The sequence below is a fragment of the Barbus barbus genome (assembly GCF_936440315.1).
Source record: "Barbus barbus genome assembly, chromosome: 14".
Taxonomy (NCBI): domain Eukaryota; kingdom Metazoa; phylum Chordata; class Actinopteri; order Cypriniformes; family Cyprinidae; genus Barbus; species Barbus barbus.
This window is the reverse complement of record NC_136742.1, coordinates 4185999-4202345: the sequence shown is the minus strand read 5'-3', so window position 1 is coordinate 4202345 and position 16347 is coordinate 4185999. Positions and strand designations below refer to the sequence as shown.

At 38.8% G+C, this 16347-nt stretch overlaps 1 pseudogene across 1 annotated transcript in view; it reads left to right on the top strand.

The window, feature by feature from the left end:
• Positions 1–778: 778 nt before the first annotated feature.
• Positions 779–16347, top strand: part of LOC306879936 (N-lysine methyltransferase SMYD2-B-like) — a 42869-nt pseudogene continuing 27300 nt past the window's right edge. Inside the window, exon 1 of the transcript in view lies at positions 779–850. The product of the transcript in view is annotated as an N-lysine methyltransferase SMYD2-B-like (transcript). The remainder of the gene's footprint in view (positions 851–16347) is intronic.

Here is a 16347-nt window from a genome sequence, read left to right as displayed (position 1 = left end):
TCAGTCATGGCAACCGTTCCAATGACACCGCACATCATGTCGACCATGCCCAGAGCCATTAAGTCAGGCCCACGTTATTCGAGACTATCATCCAGTGTATATTCTGCACTTCCGATCCACGCAGATTCTACGTTTCCAAGCCATGCAGATTCTACATGCCCAAGTCACGCAGATTCAACGCTCCCAAGCCATGCAGTCTCAACGCTCCCTAACCATGTAGATTCTGCACTCTCAAGCCCAGCCATCTTAGAGGTACTTCCTGCCACCCTTTTCTGCCCTTCTTGTAATGGTGGTTGCCATTTTGAGAGTGTGGGCTGCACACTGTGCCCCAGAGACCTCTTCTGTCCATTAGTCTGTCTCAAAGGTATCTTCTGTCCATGAGTCTGCCCCAGAGATCTCTCCTGTCAATGAGTCTGCCCCAGTGGTCTCTCCTGTCCTTGAGTTAGCTCCAGAGTCTGCTCAAGTCCCTGAGTCTGCTACAGTACCTCCAGAGGTGGCGGCGTACGCTGTAGAACCTGTAACCACCATTACAGGTCTTCTATTGTTCCACTGTCTGGCTCTTCTCCATAGCCCGGGTCAGCCATTGTTCCACAGTCTGCCTCCGCTCCATGGCCCATGTCCTCCAGTGTTTCACTGTTTGCCACTGTTTCATGGCCCAGGCCCTCCAGAGTTTCACGGTCCAGGCCCATCTATGTTCCATAGTTTGACCTGCCCTTGCTCCAGGGTCAAGTCCACCATTGATCCATGACCCATGGTCTTGCCCACTGATCCATGAACCATGATCCATGCCATGATCCAAGTCCACCATTCCTCCATGACCCTTGGTCTTGTCGTCCATGTCATGAACCAGGTACTGTTCCCCTTCACGGGCCTGGCCCTCCATCCCTCCCCTTGTTCTGCCTCCGTTCTACTACCCTCTTGGACTTGTTGGGTTTTGTTTGGGTGTCTGGAGCCGCCCTTAGAGGGGGGGATATGTTACACCTGGTTTTGGGTTTTGTTTGTGGTTCATGGTTTTCATGTCTTTTATTTTGTAATTTTGTCTTTATTATGATTTCTGCCATGTGGTCTTTTTGTTCTTGTGTTTTCTCTTAATGATTGTCTTGACGATTATCAAATGGAGTAGTTTGAAAGTCTCAGCTTGAAAGTCTCGGCGCATTCGGCTGTACGCATACCCTGAGCTGCTTCAGACAGCGCAGCAGTAGTGCTTCAATAGACAACAACATACACAATTATGTCAAAATGCACGGTTTTGGCGAGTGACCTCGTAAACATGGTTTTAAATGAGTTTTAAAGTCCTATGCAACTGTAAAGAGTTGAAAGAAAACATCTCCAGTGACTGTTGTAAGCTGGGAACTCCTCCCCTTCTCCAAATTCCTGAAACCTTATAGGATAACACCAGTTCAATAAACTGGCCAATTGTCGCTGACTTTGCAAATTGCATGACAATACTGACAAGCCTGCAGGCATTATATAATGCAGTGAGAGCGACAATTGCCTTAGAAGCTTGGTGAGCTTGGCTATCTTCGCAATGTCTTGTTCCCACTCTCAGGGAACCAAGGTTAGGATGTTCCCTATTAAACATTCACTCTAGATTGTGAAACATTCAATGTGGGAACGGTGAAAATCCCGCTGTGAGAGCAATGAAGATCAGCCAGAACTAAGGCTATGACCACACCAAGCATGGGGTTCAACAACACACAATTACCACAGTACACAGTTTCTAAATTAATAGGTTGAGTAACCTACTGTAACCTGCAACAGTAGATTGGGGCTATTATGAATGATTTAAGGTTATGCTGACAATGGGCAAGTTCATCCCAGCTAACAAAAACAAGTTGTCAGAAGGTTTTGCTAACATTCCCATTAAGTTATGAAAACGTTATTTCGGAAAGTTTTGTACATGTTGAAAACGTCCAGTTTTTTTAATGTATTAAGAACGTTTTTTTGTGGTGTTTCTGCGAACGTTACAGGAACATTCCATCCTACCATTTTGAAAACGTTATGAAAACGTTATTATGAATGTTTTGTACACGTTCAAACTGTCCAGTTTTTTTTAATGTTTGAGGAACATTCTAATCTACCATTGTCATCACATTATGAGAACCTTATATTTAAATGTTCTCTCTCTGTTTGAAATACCCATATTTTATGTTATGAGAACAATTTTTAGTGATCATACAAACGTAGGACAAACACTCCCTTTGATCTTTTATACCTCTTTTGACAATGTTATTTTCAATGCTATGTAAACATTCAAAACGTTCAGGATTTTTAATGTTTGAGGAACATTTTTTCTCTGTTATGTGAATTTTACAAGAACATCCCAATCTAACATTTTCATAACTGTCAGCAGTGCGGGATGAGGCAAGGACTCATTTTATTAATAAAAACAAAACCAAAACCAAAACAAACAACAAAAACTGCCCTGTGGGGGAAAAACTCAGCTGGCAATTTGACAGGTTGGGCAGGAAAAGGCAGTGCAGGATCAGGACACAACCAGAGAACATAAGACGACGAACTGGCACAGGACTACAAACACAAGGAGAATAAATAGCGAGCAAATGAGGAGGGTAATGAGGGACAACAGGTGGTGCAACTGAACCAGTAATGAGATAACAAGATGGGCAGGGTCCAGACAATAGACATGAGAGCACATGGAAACAAGACAAAAGTGCTCACACAAAACAAAAACAAGCACATGGTCAGCAAAACAAATCACGGGCCATTTGCAAAACAAGAGGAATACGCGGATGAGCATCTCCAAAGCTGAGCCCGATGCAATATACATAACCAGTGATATGATACATTCAAGATACATATGAAGCAGCTACCGATGCGGTGAGATATGATTCACCCCTATTATGATGCAGCACGATCTGATTAAAATTCAATTCAATTCAACACAAAGCATAATTTTTTTTCCATTGCATCATATCGCAATGCAATTCAGTATGGCACAGGGATGTGCCCGAATCCGAATACAATACTCGGAAAGGAAATCACTGTACTACAGAACCCCAATGCAAATATGTTAAAAATGATGCTTCGAAATAGAAATGCCAACTTGTATCTGATGCACACTTTTTAAATTTTAAATCGCTAACTTTTATGCTGATACCCCGGTCCGAATTGGTGAATTTTACCATCCATAGAACACGCAGCTAATGAGAATACTCACAAGCCGTGTGTTCACACAAGACATGACAACATGAAAGCATGCAGCCAATGAAGAACACAAGCTGCGTGCTACACAGCACAAGACAAAACATAACATGAAAGCACATAGCCGATAAAAACACGAACTGCATGCAACAACACAAGAAAATGAGAAAAGCACATGGCCGAACATGAACCGCTACACAAAACACAACACAACTCACATGGACAGATAAGCGCACGGCCGGAGTGAACTCAAGACCGCACGCTCACACAACAAGACAGAACATGGAGCATGAGTGTCCGAACCCCGACACGGAGCCAAAACTGAGACTGAACAAGACATGAGTGCCAGGATCCGAACACCATGCTACAACATGAAACAAGGAAACAGGGCACGCAGATGAGAGTGCCCTCGAAGCCGCATGCTCACAAGAAAACAGAGACATGACGGGAGTGTCAGGAATCTCTAGACCGAAGTGACAGAACCCTGACAATAACGTTATGATAACATTATATTTCTAAAAACTTTTAAGAAAGTTTTATTTTAACATGATGAGAACAATCAAGTACAAATTACATCACAAGGATGTTCTGAGAATGTTGTTCTAAGGACATTTTCTCTAACCATTATTAGAGTATATTTAAAAATGGGTACTTTTACTCTTACTCAAGTACATTTTTAGTTAAAAAACAGTACTTTTACTTCTTTATTGTGTGCGATGCTCCTCTCGTTACTTTATCTTAATGCAATAGAAGTTAAAAATGCTTCAATTTATTCCAAACGCGCCGTCTACTTTTCTCTAGGCAATGAGCGATGCCCATTCGCGAATGATGCATTCTTTTGAGTCAATCCTGTTCAAAGGTTTGATCAAACCTTACAGTCTATGGATCAATCCAGTGAATCAGTTCGCAAATCTGTTTGAATGATTCGTTCAGTTCCCTGCCGCATGCGCTGAGTCGTTTGAAGCGGTTCTCACTCAGAGTTGTAACAGAAAGTTTAAGAACATCAAGAGCATTGAGCGCAGCAGCACGCAACCTGTTCCAGGACGAATGCCTTTGCCTAGACACAATTAATATTGATATTTTCAACAATATTTACGCTTGCAGAAATATAGGCTACATTTGTTTACATTTTGCAGTACAGATGGAAGAAGATCCGTCAATGTACATTTGTTTCGTTATGTTCAGATTGATATTCGGTAGCGGTCATGTGAGGAGTTTTCACTCTTCTCCGTGTCAGAGGTTATATATCTACATATATAATACATAATTAATATACGTTGAAATGATGCAAATCAGAATTTTCTTGTTACTCCAGTTTTTAGAGTTATATGATCCTTCAGAAATCATTCTATATTGATTTATTACCAGTGTTGGAAACAGTTTTGCTGTTTAATATTTTTTGGAACCTGTGACATTTTGTTCAGGATTCTTTGATGAAGAGAAAGCTAAAAAGAACAGCACTTATAATAAATCAACATATTGGAATGATTTCTGAAGGATTATGTGACACTGAAGACTGGTGTAAAGGCTGATGAAAATTCTGATTTGCATCACTGAAATAAATTTCATTAAAAAAAAAAAAAACAGTAAAAAATATTTTGAACGGCTGTGTGTATATACACTGAACAAAATTATAAATGCAACACTTTTGTTTTTGCCCCCATTTTTCATGAGCTGAACTCAAAGATCTAAGACTTTTTCTATGTACACAAAAGGCCTATTTCGCTCAAATATTGTTCACAAATCTGTCTAAATCTGTGTTAGTGAGCACTTCTCCTTTGCCGAGGTAATCCATCCACCTCACTGGTGTGGTATATCAAGATGCTGATTAGACAGCATGATTATTGCACAGGTGTGCCTTAGGCTGGCCACAATAAAAGGCCACTCTTAAATGTGCAGTTTTATCACACAGCACAATGCCACAGATGTCGCAAATTTTGAGGGAGCGTGCAATTGGCATGCCGACTGCAGGAATGTCCACCAGAGCTGTTGCCCGTGAATTGAATGTTCATGTCTCTACCATAAGCCGTCTCCAAAGGCGTTTCAGAGAATTTGCCAGTACATCCAACCGGCCTCACAACCGCAGACCACATGTAACCACACCAGCCCAGGACCTCCACATCCAGCATCTTCACCTCCAAGATCGTCTGAGACCAGCCACCCGGACAGCTGCTGCAACAATCGGTTTGCATAACCAAAGAATTTCTGCACAAACTGTCAGAAACCTGATAATGCATGGCCCCATGTTCCCAGTTCTTGCATGGCCAGCATACTCACCAGACATGTCACCCATTGAGCATGTTTGGGATGCTCTGGATCGGCGTGTACGACAGTGTGTTCCAGTTCCTGCCAATATCCAGCAACTTCACACAGCCATTGAAGAGGAGTGGACCAACATCCCACAGGCCACAATCAATAACCTGATCAATTCTATGCAAAGGAGATGTGTTGCGCTGCGTGAGGCAAATAGTGGTCACACCAGACTGGTTTTTGGACCCCCCCCCCCCCCCCAAACAGTAAAACTGCACATTTTAGAGTGGCCTTTTATTGTGGCCAGCCTAAGGCACACCTGTGCAATAATCATGCTGCTTAATCAGCATCTTGATATGCCACGTGGATGGATTATCTTGGCAAAGGAGAAGTGTTCACTAACACAGATTTAGACAGATTTGTGAACAATATTTGAGAGAAATAGGCCTTTTGTGTACATAGAAAAAGTCTTAGATCTTTGAGATCAGCTCATGAAAAATGGGGGCAAAAACAAAAGTGTTGCGTTTATAATTTTGTTCAATGTATGTATATATATATATATACATACATACATACATACACAGACACACACACATTACATACAAATATATATATATATATATACATATATATATATATATATATATATATATATATATATATATATATATATATATATATATATATATATATATATATATAAATAGACTTTAGATATACAGTATATAATCCAAAGTAACTAGTAACTAACTACTTGAGTAGTTTTTTTATCCCATACCTTTTTAGTCTTACTCAAGTAACTATTCAGACAATTACTTTTACTTTTACTTGAGTAAATATTTCTGTAAGTACATTTACTTTTACTTGAGTACAGTTTGTGGGTACTCTACCCACCTCTGCTTTACACACACTGCTGCGTGTACACAATCCCATAAAAGACTCAGCAATATATGTATGTTTACATGCTCATGCACTACAAATCATCCTGCACTGTTCCCCAACCAGCTGCTTTCTCTTTGCACATGTACAGTATTTGTGAAGCATTCGTATAGTTTGTATTTTTTATCTTTAATTTTTTAGTTTGTATAGGGTAAATATTTATGTGAAGCATTCGTATAGTTTGTATTTTTTATCTTTTATTTTTTTAGTTTGTATAGGGTAAATATTTATATATAGTATACTTATAGTTAAAATCTGTCAGTAGGTTAGTTGTGTATAGGTTTATAGTTTTTTTATAGGTTTATAGTGTTTTTTACTTCATTGTTGTATGCCTGTATTTATGTAGCACCGTGGTCCTGCCAGGCACGACATTTCGTTCCACTGTATGTCCCCACATGTAGCGGAATGACAATAAAGCTCGACTTGACTTGACTTGATTGGTTAAAATGATGCCACCATCATGGAGGTCAGTGTTTACTTTAGTTGGGCTCTTGACCCTTTTAACAAATCAAGCAATTGCAGTAGTGATTCATAGAAGACATTTGTGTATTGCTGAGTTAAAAGCTTGAGGTAGCAAATTATCTTAAACTTTCTGCTTATAAATCATTTGAATGAACATCATGAAGCTGTCTCTCTTTGGGTTGTTGACTGACATTCAGCTATAACTGAACTGTGGAAAAAGTTCTGTTAAACAAATGCCACTGTAATGCTTGTATATTAGAGAGAGGAAAAACCTGCATCAGCTCAGGCTTTTAGACATGAACACTTATCATATAACAGTGGTAACAATAAATTTTCATACTGCAGTGCATGATGGGAGATTTTACTATGGTGTTACCCAACATGCATTGCAGCATGAAGCATTTTGTTGATTGTCACCATTGTTGAGATTCATATGCTGGTTTGTGATGTCTGTGTGTGTCTAATTAGAATGAGAGTTTAAAAGAGTTTGTATGCATTATGTACAGTAGATTTAAAATTGATTCATTATAAATACTACACCAATGCTATTCTTGAATGCTGTAGTTTCACAGGGTTGGTTATTCAAAACCTAAACATATAAATTAAAATAAAAAAGTTGTTTTGGATATAATCAGGCCAACACCTGTTAACTATTTAGTCATATAAAAGCAACTATTAGCTGTTCACTGTAGAGGACTGATCTCCAGAGGTGGGTAGTAACGAGTTACATTTACTTCGTTACATTTACTTGAGTACATTTTTTGGGTAACTAATACTTTTAGAGTATATTTTAAAATGGGTACTTTTACTCTTACTCAAGTATATTTTTAGAGAAAAAACGGTACTTTTACTTCGTTACTGTGGGCGACTCTCCTCTCGTTACTTTATCTTAATGCAATACAAGTTAAAAATGCTTCAGTTTATTCCAAACGTGCCGTCTACTTTTCTCTGGACAATGAACAATGCCCATTCGCGAATGATTCATTCTTTTGAGTCGATTCTGTTTAAAGGCTTTATCAAACCAGTTGGCAAACCAGTGAATCGGTTCGCGAATCAGTTCGAACTGATTTGTTCAGTTCCCTGCCGCACGCGCTGAGTCTCTGAAGCGGTTCTCACTCAGATAACAGAGAGTTTAAGAACATCAAGAGCGCTGAAGACGTGGCTTTGGATCTACAGCCAGTTGAAAGCAAATCTGCAAAGGCTTGTTTGCTAGAGCTATATGAAGATCTTTATTAGATGAACACCGCGTGTGCTGTCTACTGTTCCACAGGTATAGGCCACGATACCACTATGACATTACCAGTTTGTTGTACATGTACCTTACATTAAATACAATGTATAATTTATACATTAAATAAGCTGTCACAGAGTATGAAATAAACACCCGCGAAACCCGCGTTAGCTCTGCGCAGCGGCGCGCGGCCTGTTCTAGACACAATTAATATTCATATTTTTACAATATTTACGCTTGCAAAAATATAGGCTACATTTGTTTACATTTTGCAGAACAGAAGATCCGTCAATATGCATTTGTTTCGTTATGTTCAGAGCAGTCATGTGAGGAGTTTTCAGAGGTTATAGGATAATACATAATTAATTTACTTTAAAATATAATTTAATTCAGTGATGCAAATCAGAATTTTCATCAGCTGTTAGTCCAGTTTTCGGAGTCATATGATCCTTCAGAAATCATTATAATATATTGATTTATTACCAGTGTTGGAAACAGTTTTGCTGCTTAATATTTTTTGGAACCTGTGACATTTTGTTCAGTATTCTTTGATGAATAGAAAGCTAAAAAGAGCAGCACTGATAATAAATCAACATGATTTCTGAAGGATTATGTGACTCTGAAGACTGGGGTAAAGGCTGATGAAAATTCTGATTTGCATCACTGAAATAAATTACATATATATATATATATATATATATATATATATATATATATATATATATATATATATATTGAACGGCAGTGTATGTGTGTGTGTGTATACACATACACATAACATAAATGTAATCTATATATCTAAATAAAAATAGACTATATTCACTACCTATATGACCCAAAGTAACTAGTAACTAACTACTTTAGTTTTTTTATCCGATACTTTTTTACTCTTACTCAAGTAACTATTCAGACTATTACTTTTACTTTTACTTGAGTAAATATTTCTAGAAGTACTTTTACTTTTACTTGAGTACAGTTTTTGAGTACTCTACCCACCTCTGCTGATCTCTCTGCTTTATAACACCACATGCAGTGTTACAGAGAGAGATTGCGGTGTCATCTATAGTAAAAAGGTGGCCGAAATGTAAAGATTAAGTGGATATTTGAATTAAATATTTGGTCAATAGCCTATTAAACAAGGATTTGATCATCCTGTAATTGTAACAGCAGCAATTATCAGACCTTTGGCCCCATTTGCAGGCATTTGTAATATGTAATGTTTAAAAAAAAAAAAAATGGTTTTACTGGTTATAATGGGACTTGTATTGGTTTAATGGAAACTGTTACAGATCCTGTCTGTCTTTACTGGTAATTGGTCACCTTCTATTAGTAGCTATAAATTATAATGGGTTTATTTTGAACATTAAATTGTTATGCAGTGGGCAATCAGTCTTGGGCTGCAGGGTGATATAGCTGTTGGTTGTTTATTTACATTATTTAGGCTTGATAATTTTACTTTATAGCAACCCTAGAGTACCACTGCATTAATATTTTGAATGTTTTGAAGTTATTACACAGAAATATTTGGACAGGATTATGTAAACTCACATAGATATTAAGATTCAGCGTATGAACCTCAAAAATGGTGACAATCAACAAAATATTCAGATCAACTCTGAACATCACAAAACAAGCTTTTCGTTGATTGTCACCATTGTTGAGGTTCATATCTATGTGAGTCTACATAATCCAGTCCAAATAATTTCCGTATAATGATTTAAAAACATTCAAAATATTAATGTAGTGGTATTCTAGGGCTATTACAAAGTGAAATTAGTAAGCCTAAGTAAACAACCAGCAGCCATATCACTCTACAGCCCAAGACTGATTGCCCACTGCAGCTAATCAGGAATGAGCCTGGTCAGTACCTGCATGGAAGACCTCCTGGGAAAACTAGGTTGCTGTTGGAAGAGGTGTTAGTGAGGCCAGCAGGGTCCTAACGCCCCAGTGTAGTGACGGTGACACTATACTGTAAAAAGCACAATCCTTTGGATGAGATGTTAAACTGAGGTCCTGACTCTCTGTGGTCATTAAAAATCCCAGGTGTAAGCCCGACACCCTGGCCAAATTTCTCCATTGGTCTCTTACCATCATGGCCTCCTAATCATCCCCATACACTGATTGACTTCATCACGCTGTCTCCTTTCCACCAATAAGATGGTGTGTGGTGGGTGTTCTGGCACAATATGGCTGCCGCCATATCATCCATGTGGATGATGCACATTGGTGGTGGTTGATTAGATTCCCCCCCCTTCAATGTAAAGCGCTTTGATTACCCAGAAAAGCGCTATATAAATGTAACAAATTAAATTATAATGTTCTCAGAGATCAGCCTCTGGGTGAGATCAGTGAATTGGGACACTACAAGATGACTGAATCATCAACAAGTAACCATTACCATCTGATCAGCTGGTCTTCTCACAAATTTTTCTTTAGTAAATGTGCTTCAGAAACACACAGTTACAGCAGCCAGAAGTTAAAAAGTTCAAACTTTATTATATTCAGGCTTCTTTGCAGGGTCCATAATTCGCTGGCTTTGTTGCCGGGCTTCTCTCCTTTGTGGTGGTGTGCTCCCCGATAAGTGGCTTCTCCAAGATTTTTTTTGTTGGGGGTGCTGGGGGGGCTTAACAGTTCAGAGGGCGTGCTAAAAAACTAATTAAATTGAGAGAAAGTAATGAACTCCTAACTTTAGCTATTAGTTTTTTTTATATATAGCAGCTTCGAAAAAGGCATATTTAACTTTTTTCCTGTGGTACTAAACTTCTCGTATGTCACTGTTATTAGTGTGGCATAAAGGTGTAGGAACTCAGATTACGGAGTTATCACTAATAGCGACTACGCCACCCCTGGCGAAACACCTGGGGAAATACTAAGCAAAGAAAAGCACGCAAGCTTGTTCACTCCCACAAATGACCAAATACGAGGAGGCGTGGATACAGATCAATGAAATTTAATTAAATCGTAAATAAAAGTGAAACCAGGGCAAAGGACACAATAAAATGACGACAAGTGGCCCAGAATCACAACAATAAAGAAAGACAATCACAATAAATAAATTAAACTAAATCAGAAGGGTCTACTAACTGAGCTGGGGTGTCCCAAAGAGTGGGCAGGCGAAGCACTGGGCATAACAATAGCCCACGATGAACCAGCCCTTGGTGAATTAAATCTCACAAACACCCACACACTCTAGTGGAATTACACTGCAAGCAAAAACCTACACCCCACACTTTGAACAAAAAGGGAGAGCTTCTACGCCCGTACCAACTAGCCCGCCCACTCTGGCTCACCCCGCTCCTAAAAGAGAAGAGAAAAAAAATATAGGCAGCGGCTATTACCAAGTGCAAATAGCATATTTTTTTAGTGACAGATGCTATTTACACTCCGGTCGATTGCGTCAAAAAGCATACACCTTACCATCTACGCCACTGAAACTTATGTTGACCTTGCTTCTTTTTTTAATGTTGACTAACCCCATCACACGTTAGTGGGCGGAGTTAGTGTAAATAGCCTTTGCCAACAAGATGGGCTATTTGCACTTAGTGTAAATAGACACTCCGAAAAAAATAATTACAGCCAGAGTCGATATTACTAACAAACATTGAATTAGATAGACTTTCACCAAATCAATAACAATAACAAATCAACACAAAATCAAGACAAGAAGAATACAAAATAAAATAAACTACCACTAATAATAGCAATTGTTATTACAAAAAAATTATTTCACACACACATCAAGAAACAATTCAAAACAGATTAAACTCCAATCAGAAACACTGAAACATCAAACACAGACAAAAACACCAACGGAATGCATTTCCACAAAAACAGTGAAAGTAAACAATAAGAAAAACCAAAGCAAAACAGCAATGTCGAGGCTAGGCCATGTCACAGAGCATGTCACCCTTACGAGGCTAAAATACACCAAAAGACAAATTAAAAATATATACCTTTTTGAATGCCCGTAGGGATATAAATCATTTTACATACCCTCAACTGGACTTCATCAAATATCCAGTATTCCTCTGAATGTTTTTCGGATAGAGCTGTGACGACAGATCAGATCATTTGCTGAGGAGATGTCCAAATTGGGTGACTGTAGCTGATAAGCCCTGGAATCTGTTTTTCGCCTCGTATTTGTGTGTCTTTGAACATCCTGAAAAGTGTCCAGAATGGTGGGAAGTGGTTTTTATAATTGTCCACAACTCAGAGTGCAGACATGACCAGTGTGTTTCACTAAGTTTCTTTAACCCAACTGGCAGTTCAAATGGTTCAAAGGTCCTTCTGTTTTTTTCTTGAAAAGGTCATGAACCACTGAACCAGAAAACAAAATTGTAGAGCATTTGCACAATCTCAAAAAACTGAACAGCATCTCTGTTCAGTCATAGCACTGGCCGATGCAGGCGTTGACATCAATGTTGCAATGACAAGAGAGTTCTTTTAATACACTGTAGAAGTGAATCGGCATCCAATCCATCAGCTGGCGTAAAGGATAAAAACTCCTCCATAACATTCCCAGCATGTAGGTAGCGGACTACCGAAATCTGATCTTTTTTACTTATGTCTTTACTTTAATTAAAGCAAAACAACCAGCATCCCTCAGTTTCCTTACTATATCAGCCACAATAGCGATGATCTCATTTTGCACTTCGTGGGGGGTATATTTTGCATTTGACGGATTGTCAGCTATGTTTTTAAGCAACAGTTTGATCAAACGTGCTAAAGACATTGAGGAGTTTGATAAAGTTTCCCCTGTTCGCTGACTCTCTGTGGCCACACTGAGCCTTGACATGCCATGTAGCACAAACTCTACCAAAGCCTTCGTACAGTGCTGAATCTGATTTTCTTCGACCACATTACAATGTCCCTTATCAATAATGTTCAGTATTTTTGAGCCACGTTGCATCATCTGTTTAAATTCACACCATGCCTCCATAGAAAATTAATGTGCAACACTAACATTACGTGCTTTGAAACTCTGCTGTGCTTCACGCCAGTTCTGGAATCCAGAAATACACTGAATAGTGAAAATATTGAACATTGTCACCTGCAGCGGAAAAATGTCTGCATGAAAAGCAAAATGCTGCATCCTTATCAATAGAATACTCCTTCCAACGAATACTTCTTTGCTGGTTTCCAAACATCCGTTTACAGACAGGACACCTTATAATAAAGCCTGTATATAATTTTGTTGTATATAACAACCCAACTGTCAACTTGAGATTGAATCCATGGTGGAAGGAAGTTCTGTACACATAAGGGTTTTGTAGACACTCAGTGGTTGTTATTTTATTTTATTTACATACTTTTGCCATCAAACTGTTGTATAACACAATATCACACTCCCAGCCATGTGATATAGCTCTTTATCACTCTGTCTTGTGTCAGTGAAGTCATTCAATTAATGTTCAGTGCTCTGTACAGAGACACATCCATGTATACAAATGTTCCCTTTGACACAAATTTGTTTTAAATATGTACATGCACCCAAAGAAAAATGTTTCAAATCAAACACAGATTCTTCTTGATTGTATTATTGAATTGCATTTGTGGATCAAGTGGCATGCATGCATTCACTGATGCCTTTTTCTCTCCACATAACTGTGCCGGAGTCAATCAGCTACCACTAAATGGCAGTACAGAGTTGCTATGCATCACAGAGAGCAGTTTTTAAGGTGCAATGTCATGCATTTTTGTCCTCAAATTATAATCCTTGGGGTTAATTTATAATGTTTGTAAAGTTTTCTGGCTTTCTTCTTCTTTTTTTTTATTACTTATCGTATCTGCTCATAACATCTCAAAAATTGCTTTTCAGAACCACATTTAAATATTATTTTAAGTCAGACATGAACAAAATCTGACATGAACTGTCCCATAAATGTTGTACTTTATGCTCAAATACTGTTAAAAATGTACCTGTGCACATGTGCCACCCTAAGTGTGCATCGCATGCCGTGTTACAGACAACTCGAAATCTGAGTTTTTCTCACCTTCTACTTGGAAATAATGTCTGGAACACCACTCGAAGTTTCAGTCTATGAACTCGGGAGAGATCGATCAACAAATTGGTCAAACCATCCAGACTGGAAGCTTGACGTAATACCTTAATTTTTGCTTTTTGTCAGCTGTTTTCTACGGAGCCCCTAAGAGCTCATGGTGGTGGAAAGATTTCGGGGTGGGTGAAAAAAATTTGGGGTGGGAGGAAAAAATATTTTCGCAAAAGACAACGCAAAAGATTTGAAAAATATTTTTTCCTCCCACCCCAAATTTTTTTCACCCACCCCGAAATCTTTCCACCACCATGAGCTCTTAGGGTCTCTGTAGTTTTCAAAACATATGGCTGCATTTTGTTTGGGGGGTGCGGGGGTGTGGGGGGGGTTGTTGTTGTTTTGCCATAATTGACACAAAAACATGAATTGGAAGTAGGACATTTCAACTTGGATATTCCCACTTCCAACCTCGTCAACCTCGAAACACCTGCTGTCTTGGTATGTCTATAGTGCCAAAGCCGCATTGAAAGCAAGGTTAGCAAAAAATAAAATAAAATAAAAAAAAGTGGGGGAATGCTTCGGTAGGTAGTGAAGTCTTTTAAGGAAGGTTTTTTTAATCTATGTCAATGGATTCAGTATGCATAAAGGGGTCATCAGATACCCATTTTCCACAAGTTGATATGATTCTTTAGGGTCTTAATGAAAAGTCTATAACACACTTTGGTTAAAATTTCTCAATGGAAGTGTAAAACAAAACCCTTTTTACCCTGTCAAAAGCTCTGTTTTCAGCAAGCCGTTTTAGTCCATGTTGCTTTAAATGCTAATGAGCTCTGCTCACCCTACCCCTGTCTTCCGTGGGATGATGAGCCCTGCTATGAGAGACTGTTTACTTTAGCCGCGAAACTTTCTAACTAACACGTTATTAGGAAAGGCAATACTCACTTCTGCTGTAAGTGAAGCTGGATCACAAATGATTCGCACGAACATAGATGCATTTAGGTAGATCGGCGGTGCACAAACAAAAGTAATCCACTGCGTCTTCAGCGGCTCAGATGTCAGGAGTAAATGGCGACTGCTATGTTCATTATTGCATCCAACAGAACACCTCAATCGCTATGGAGCCATTCTTGTCTACATCTGCTCCGGCAGTGAAACAATGGCGGACTGATGACAGCTCACTCAGGGAGGGTCTAAGGTAAAACGCTAGTGTCAATCAACTATCATTTAGCATCCGATGACCCCTTTAATAAACAGTTTTTTGTGAGAAAACAGCTTCTCATTTAATAAATCTAAAGTCTGTTGGTCAATTTCTGACATGTTATCCATTAAACATCCATTTTGATTGATCTATTTTTAGAGTTTACACTTAAGTTTATATGACTACAGGTAGACTTAGGATAACTCTTCCTGAAATTAAATGACATAAGGGCTGTAATATGATTAGTTATCGAGGAACACGTGATTGGCTGTTTATGCTTTCTCCAATGGTAGATTCACGGACCTTGGCATCTACATTTAAGTGAATTCATATTGTAAATCAATTAAATGCTTGGTGTTATGTTTAGGACTGAATGTGCTGTGCTTTCAACTGGAGAAGCTCCACTTGTGAAATTGTTGTTGTACTTGAGACCTGTGCTTGGGATTGGAGGTGCTGTGCTTAGAACTATTGATATTGTGCTTGGGACTGGGGGGCTTTGTGCTTGGAATTTGAAGTTCTGTGCTTTGGACTATTTATTTTGGGACTGAAGAAGCTGTGCATAAAAAAGGTGCTATGCTTTGGCTTGTGTTGCCTTGTTTTTGGGTATGGGGCTGCTGTGCTTTAGACTATTTGTGTTGATATCTTAGGACTGAAGAAGCTGTGCTTGGGACCAGAGGTGCTGTGTCCAACCCTTGGCACCTGTGAGGAATTTAGGACTGGCACCAAGTGATACAGACTTTTTTTTTTTTTTTTTTTTTTTTTTTTGTAAACAGCACACCATCATCATAAATCAAACCTACACTTTTGCCTTTTTCGGTAATCATGAAGGGCCCCAGAAAATCTCTGTCTAACTTTCCTCCTTTCCTCTGCTGGCTTCTGATGTTCCATCTGATCTGCTTTTCCCCAAGAACAAAAGTGTGACTTTCAGCCCTGGAGTCGGTAAGTTTTTTTTTCTCTCGTCTCTTGAGTCTCCATATTTTTCTTCACTGCCTCATATAGCTGGTCCTGCATCTGTATGACAGGCTTGCATATCAGTGCCTGCATCACCTTCCATTATGTTATTGACCTAGGCAACAAAAATGTTTATTTATATTGATATTTATATATATATA